At 41.2% G+C, this 8,353-nt stretch overlaps 1 non-coding gene across 1 annotated transcript; it reads right to left on the bottom strand.

The window, feature by feature from the left end:
• Nucleotides 1-5,210: 5,210 nt before the first annotated feature.
• On the bottom strand, nucleotides 5,211-5,314 carry LOC130977841 (small nucleolar RNA R71). Its single transcript, XR_009085515.1, has one exon. It is a non-coding gene; the product is annotated as a small nucleolar RNA R71 (small nucleolar RNA).
• Nucleotides 5,315-8,353: the final 3,039 nt, after the last annotated feature.

Below are 8,353 nucleotides of genomic sequence, written 5' to 3'. Positions count from 1 at the left end.
CCGCTCTATTCACTCAAGTGTTTAAGGGTTAATTCACTCAATTCTCTTCTAATCATGCTTTCCGAAATTTGATTTTCTTCTAACAATCAACACCTATTCAATGCATGCATACATTCATCATGAGGTCTTTCATTTAGGTTGTAATGGGGTTAGGGTCAAGGTAGGATCATTTATGGTTAAGTGGACTAGAGTTTAGATATTTGATTAGTATAGACTTTCCCACCTAACCTATGCAATGACCTATACAAATTCAAACTATTCTAACTACCCATTCTTTATTTTCTTACATATTCATGCATTATCTTTTCTTGGTTCACAACACCTATGCATTGATTCCTTCATTAAGCTTCACTTTGGGGCATTTTGTCCCCTTTGGTTGCTTTCTTTCCATTTTCTTTCTTTTTCTTCTCTTTTTTTTCTTTTCTATATTTCTTTTCTTTTGTTTTTTTCTCATTTCATTTTTTCTTTCATACTTTGTACAAGAACATCAATTGCATAAGGTCCTATACATTTGATCAATACATGAGTATGTATTCCAAATTCCTAAATATAGAAGTGTAACTACCCTTTTATCCCATCCAATGTTCTCAAGCCTCACCAACTTTGAATAATAAACACTCTCACTAGCCTAGGCTAATCAAAGATCCAAGCAAGGGACTTTCATTGGTTTTCCGCCTCGGGCTTGTAATGTGCTAAAATGAGAATAAGTTGGTTAAGCGTAGGCTCAAAATTGGCTACAATGGGGAGTTAAAGGTAGGCTATTTGGGTAGGTGAGCTAATGAAATAATGGCCTTAATCATACAAATGCATGAATACAAGGAATAAATGGACATATAGAATCAAGCAAATCAAGGATCGCAATCATAGAAAGAGAATAATTGCACACAAGAATGGAAAATAAGTGGTTATGATGTAACCACGTCAATAGGCTCAAATCTCACAAGCTTGTGTTCTTAGCTCAATACATGCTTCACAAAGTATGAATTCAAGCAAGTTTAAAAATTTTTCAATCAATTGGGTTGTGCTCTCTGGATAGATTCCTTGGAAAAACTTCATCATTTTGACTAAGCATTGTTGTGATTGAAAAATTCAAAAATTCCTTAGTTTACCCTTTCTATTTCCAATCAAAATAAGTTTCATATGAAAAAAAAGGGTTGACTAAGTCTCAACAATTCCAAAATATTTTCTAATCACACTACAAGCTACTAAGAAGATAACTATATAGAGAAAAATCTAACCAAGGATATAAAATCCAACATCCAAAATATCTAACAAGCAAAATGTCTAACATCAAAGAGTATGCAACACCCAAAATGTGTCCAAAATATCCAAACAATATATACAATAATATGTAACATAAGCTAACTAGGAAGATGTAACTAGGAAATGTGCCAAAATGTTCACCTGTCCTCCAATGATGCCAACGGTAACCTCCCCACACATAAGATCAAGCATCGTCCCCGATGCTAATCCTGAGAATTAGGGAGAGGTACACCGGTAGGCTCTGGTATCGGTTGAGGGTCCGGTTGAGCAGAGGCCAGAAGTAGAGACGCCATTGACAATGATGGTGGCGGAGGCTCCCGGTGGCGCAGGCAGGGCGGCGCACGGGTGGAGCAGAGGTGGGGGTTAGGGACGTGAGGTAGAGTGGTATTGAGGAGAAGTGAGGTGTGGTGAGTGGAAGAAGAATGAAGGAGATGAGTGGAGCTAGGTTCGCCGGTTGGCCGCGGCGGTGTTGGGCATTTGCGGTGTAAGAGGCGGCATTGTTGAGTGAGAGAGTGAGAAGGAGGGGAAGAGAGAGAATGTGGGTGATGGTGAGAGAAGATAGGGGCGACGGCGGCGGCTGCGACAGTTGGATGCCGGCGGCGATGGTGGTTGGGAGTGTGACTGGGAAGAGAATAGGGAGGAGGTAGGAGAAAAGAAGGGGGTTGGTAGTGCGTCTGCGCGAGTCCTCGTCGCGGCCTTAGGGTTATCTCAATTTTTAATCGATGCGGGCGCGCACAGTATGCGTCTGCGTGCATTGGTGAATTTGGGAAACGATGCGTGTGCCCCTTAGGCGCTTACGCGTGGGTGTTGAGAATTGGTAAGGATGCGTGCGCGTACGGTGCGCGCACGCGTGCTAGGAGTTGGGCTGGAAGCTTAACGCGAGCCCAGGGTTTGCACAACTCTCTGAATTTTGGCCTAGAGGCCTGATGCCAGGGTATCTTGGCCAGTTTCACTGACCTTTTCTTTACTATTTTAGGGTAGTTTCATGCATTTTCTTAGTAAATAAGGCAAGTTTTGGATAAAAATACACTTACACCTTGATTCAAGCAATTATTGTGAACTTTACATGATTTCATGAGGATTAGACAAGAATTGTATGATAAAATTGATGATGCATAATCTCATGACTTGGAACAGAGCTTTGATGCACCTTAATTGCTTGATTTCAGGACAAAGGAAGCAAGAAGAAACCACGTTAGCAGCCACGTTAATCTAATTAACGTGACCACTAACGTGGAATGGGACAAGCTTGTAGCGTTAATGGAAAAAGTGATCGCCAATAACGCCTTCGAAGCCATCATATCCCACGTTAGTTGCCACGTTAACTACATTAACGTGGTAGCTAATGTAGAGGAGGAAGAGGAGCTCCAACGTTAGTGGTAAAAGTGGTTGCCACTAACGTTCCACAAAGGCACAATGAAGCCACGTTAAGAGTCACGTTAATCCAATTAACGTGAACTCTAACGTGGGATGAAGAACCAATCACCAACTTTAGTGACACTCACCTTTGTCACTAACGTTGGACCAACCCAAGAGTGCCCACATTAGTGGTCACGTTAAGACCACTAACGTGAGAGATAATGTGGAGCTAAGCATGATAAGCCAACGTTAGTGACACTCACCTTTGTCACTAACGTTGGAGATAGCAATCACTACCATGTTAGTGGCCATGTTAATCTAATTAACGTGAACTCTAACGTGGGAGGGAGGGGCGTTTGGAGCGTTATGATAAAGGTAAGTGTCACTAACGCTCTCGAAGCTTAGGCATGCCCACGTTAAGAGTCACGTTAGTTATACTACTGTGAACTCTAACGTAGGGAAAGGGGGCATAAGGCAACGTTATTGAAAAAGGTGATTCCCAATAATGTTTGTGAAGGACCAAGAGGCAACGTTAGTGGTCACGTTAGTGCCAATAACGTTGATTATTTTGGGTTGGAACATTAGTGGAAAAGGTGATTGTCGCTAACGTTCTCGAACTCATGTCCTCACTTAACGTTAACACCACTAATGTCCTAACTAATGCCCATGCCTAACTCACACTTTTTCTGCAAACAAAGCTGAGCCCACTGAAGATTGTAACTGCTTCAACTTAAGATCAAAGGGCCATATCTAATACTTGAAGAACTCACTAGAAGATCAAGAAGAGTAGTATATATAGGGGTAGTTTTGAACTATAGAGAATCTTAGCACCTTTGGAGAACTAGACTCTATATATTTACTTTCTGCATGTATTCTGTTCTACCCTTTTTCATTTCCATTCCCAGAGCTATAAACAACTAAACCCTTTTCATTGGGTTAGGGAGCTTTGTTATAATTTGATAGATCAATTATAGTTTTCATTTTTCTTCCTCTTTCTTTTCTCTTGATTTACTAGAAAGCTTTCGATCTTAATCTAATTGGTTAGTTGTCTTGGAAAAGAAACTCTCCATAATTGGATCTCCTCTGAGCCTTGGAAAAGGGACGAGGAGATCATGCTAGAAATGCTTTCTCATGTTGGACCAAATTAGGGTTTGGGCAGATATAGTGACAGGTAATCCTCCTAACACTTTGATTTGGAAATACATATGGTATAATCAGTGACCATACTTCACCTCTTCCCATGAGTAATTAAATCAAGGAATTGGACAATTGTTCAAGCTTAGAGAGATTGGATTGCCAAGGAATTGGGATCCAATCACTTAAGATTGCCAAGGAGATCAGATCAATGAATGCATTGATTGAGGAAGAGATGAGAATGAACTTGATCCGGAGAATGCAACATCTCTTAAGCCCAATGAATCCCCATCTCTGAGCTTACCCATTCTCTTTACTTTCTGCCATTTATTTCCATGTTCATCTTCCCAAATCCCCATTTAAGATTCTGCACTTTATTTTCTGCAATTTACTTTCCCGCTATTTAATTTCCTGCAATTCTCAACTATATTCTGTTTAGCTCAACTAGCACAATCTTCCAACTAAAATTGCTTGACCAATCAATCCCTGTGGGATTCGACCTCTCTCTATTGTAAGTTTTTACTTGACCACAATTCGGTATACTTGTCGAAGGGAAATTTGTTGAGAGACAAGTTTTCATGCATCAAGTTTATGGCGCTGTTGCCGGAGATTGATTTTGTATCGACAATGATTAAGTTGGAAGTTCACTAGATTGAGCATTTTCTTTTTATTGTTTAATTTTCCTAGTAATTTACTCTTAGTTTTAATTAATTTTCTTCCTCATCTCCTATCCCCTCGTTGTTTTCTTTTTCTTTGAATTTACATATAATTCTGCTCACTAACCCACTAACTGTTTGATAATTTGCACCCTCACACTAACAATCACCCTAACAAGAATAATCACTCCATTTTACTTTCTGCTGTGTGCTTTGTTCATTGTATGACAGGGAGACGAAGCGGAGCTTCAACTTCCTTTGATTCCGAACCTGAGAGGACCCTCCGTAGATTGAGGAGGGAAACAAGAGGGAAAAGAGTTGTTGGTGCTGAGGAAGAGGAAGAGTACTTTGAAGAACATGGAAAATAACCATGAAGAAGAAGCTCACAACCATGCCAGAGAAAGCCCTGTGAATCATGCTGGGTAAGAAAGGAGAGTTCTAGACTCTTACATCAATCCAAACCCAGGAAATTGTGGAAGTAGCATCCAAAAGCCCACCATACATGCCAATAACTTTGAATTAAAGCCCCAGCTCATCACCCTTATTCAGAACAATTGCTCATATGGAGGAAGTGCCCAAGAAGACCCCAATCAACATCCAACCACCTTCTTGAGAATATGTGACACCGTGAAGTCTAATGGTGTTCATCCGGATGTCTATAGATTGCTTTTGTTCCCATTCTCACTCAGGGACAAAGCATCTAAATGGATGGAATCCTTCCCAAGGGAGAGCTTAACAAATTGGGAGGACGTGGTAAACAAATTTTTGGCAAGATTCTACCCTCCTCAAAGAATCAACAGGCTGAGAGCTGAGGTACAAACCTTCAGGCAATAAGATGGTGAAACTCTCTTTGAGGCATGGGAGAGGTTTAAGGACTTAACAAGAAGATGCCCACCAGACATGTTCAATGAATGGGTTCAACTATACATCTTCTATGAAGGTCTTTCTTATGAATCAAAAAAGGCCGTAGACCATTCATCAAGGGGATCTCTAAACAAGAAGAAAACCATTGAAGAAGCCATAGATGTCATTGAGACTGTCGCTGAGAATGACTACTTCTATGCTTCTAAAAGAAGCAACACTCGAGGAGTAATGGAGCTAAACCACATGGATGCACTGCTGGCTCAAAACAAGATGATCACCAAGCAGCTAGCAGATCTTACCAAGAAGGTAGAAGAAAACCAAGTCGCAGCAGTCATCACCTCATCACCAGCTCAAGAAGGAGTGAATCTAGGAGAAGAAGGTGGCTGGGAATAAGCCAACTATGTTGGAAACTCACCTAAACAGGCCTATGATCCATACTCCAAAACTTATAATTCTGGTTGGAGAAACCACCCTAACTTTGGGTGGGGAAATCAACAAGACCAAAGCCAAGACCAGAGATGCCACAACCACAATCCCAACAACAATGTAACTCACCAACATACCTCACAGAGATCCTATCAACACCTACCTAATCACCCTTCTTAACCACCTAATCTCAACCCACCATCACTAACCGAGGATAGACTCTCTAGAATTGAGACTCTACTTGAAGACATATGTAAAGAAGTTCAAGACAACAAAGTGTTCAAGGATGAAGTGCGAGCTAACATAAAAAACCAGGGAGACACCATCAAGAGACTGGAGTCCCAAGTGGGGTATCTATCTCAACAGTTTCCCAAACCCACTGATAGTTTTCCATGTGACACAAAGAAGAACCCAAGAGGAGAAATAAAGAAAGTAAGGTGGGAAGAATACAAGATGATCACTATAAGTGATGAGAGGAGCATGGAGGAAGTGCACACACAAACAGAACATCTCCAAGACATTCCAAGGGAAAATCATGAAGAAAGAAACCATACACCCCATCCCACACATAGGGAGGAGCTAAAGAAAGGGGAGACCCTAAACCCATATGCACCCTTTCCCCAAAGACTCAAGGGTGGTGTAGCAAGAAGAATGTATTCAAGGTTCCTTGACATGTTTGCATCTCTAGATGTAAATATACCATTCATTAAGGCCCTCCAGCAAATGCCCTCCTTCATCAAGTACATAAAGGAGCTGCTGGCCAAAAAGAGTTCATTGAAGGGTGGGCAAACAATAAAGATGAACATGGAGTGCAGTGCTTTCATTCAAACAGAGCCACCTACAAAGAAGAAGGATCCAAGGAGTTTTCACATTCCCTGTGCTATAGGAGAGACAATGATTGATAAAGGGCTCTGTGACCTGGGAGCAAGTATCAACTTAATACCTCTATTCCTCATGAAAAAGCTTCAAATCAATGAGCTAACACCCACGGATGTAATCATCAAATTGGCTGACAAAACTCAAAAACAGGCGATAGGAGTGGTTGAAAATGTATTAGTAAAGGTTGGGAACTACTTCCTACCCACAGACTTTGTTATCCTGGAGATGGACGAGAATCCTATCCATCCCATCATCCTAGGGAGGCCATTCTTAGCCACAACCAGGGCGCTTATAGATGTAGAGCGAGGAGAGCTAGTATTGAGGATACACAATGAACAACTCACCTTCAATGTTTTCAAACCCTCACAAGAAGCAGATTATGATAACAAATAGTCAAAAGAAGAGCACAATAAGGAGCTGATGGAAGAGACAAGTACAGGAGCACAAGCACCACACCTGAGACCCCCTATGGTTGACAAGCAATGTGGTCAGAAAGAACAACAGTCAAGTGTAATCCAAAAGGAACTAGACCCACCGGAGTCATATGAGACAAGCAATAAAATCCTTCTGAAAGAAGAAACCACAAGGAGCAAAGTGACATCAAGGAACACAAGGAAAAAGGCCCCAAGGGAATGGAGAAACAAGAAAATCCCTACAGAGGATTTCTCTCCAGGAGATGAAGTGGTCTCTGCCTATTTTCCATCTATCCCACCTCATCTCCCCACCATTCCATCTCAGCTGCCTCAAGTGTACACCATCAACAAAATCTTGTCCTTAGAACATGTGGAGCTCCTTAACAAAGCCAATGGAGATAAATTCACTGCAAGAGGGGAAGATTTGAAGCACCACCAACCACCCTGACAAAGGCCAAACATCAAGCTAATGACGCTAAAGAAGCGCTTCATGGGAGGCAACCCATGTTTTATTCCCTTTCCTTTTTAATCTTTAATAGTAGTTAATAAGGTAAAATTCATGAATTCTAAATCAACTTCGACAAACACTTTAAGAATCCCTACATGCAACATATAGTACATGATAAGTTTGGTGTTCAAGACACACCAAGAAGGCTTGAACACACTCCATAGTATGAGATTTTATCGAATCTTGTTGCACCATGTGATCACAAACAAGTTTGGTGTCACCAACGTTGCATGCATGGGCATTTGATTGGTCGATTGGTTTGCATTCATGAATGGCTCTTAGTTAGTCAAAAACAAAAACAAAAAAAAATTTGGGGGGTGGCTAGCCTCCAAATTTCTTTTACCGCCACAATTTAAATTAATTCTTCTTTTCTTTTGTCTTGTAAGGAATTGGGAAGGAATATTGGAGAAACTTGATGGGACAACCAATTGAAGGGGGATTTGGCCACTTTACCCACGGAACTACACACTTGTCTTCAAGGGGTGCACCTTGGGAAGTGTCACCATGCAACATTGGGAGTTGGATAGCCTTGGAGACCAAACCAATCAATTTACAAATGTGGTGATCCTTGTGCTCATCCAATGCCAAACCCCAACCGTCCACTATTAAGCCACACCATCAATCCACACCCTTTAATTTCATCATTCCCCTATATAACCCCCACTCTACACCTACTCCATAGGCAATCACCCTCTCAATCTATCTCTCTTCTTCCTTCCGAACACACATACCTCTTCATCTTCTAACATCGGTTCGTTCCATCTCTTGTTCTTCTTTCTTCCAAATTCTTCCAAAACTTTACACACTACCAATTTCGACCGATGGCATCGTCGAGCTCGAAAAGAAAAAAA

This window comes from Arachis stenosperma, chromosome 4, assembly GCF_014773155.1.
Source record: "Arachis stenosperma cultivar V10309 chromosome 4, arast.V10309.gnm1.PFL2, whole genome shotgun sequence".
Taxonomy (NCBI): Eukaryota; Viridiplantae; Streptophyta; class Magnoliopsida; order Fabales; family Fabaceae; genus Arachis; species Arachis stenosperma.
Note: the sequence above shows the minus strand (reverse complement) of the source record. Positions and strands in the feature narration are given on the sequence as shown.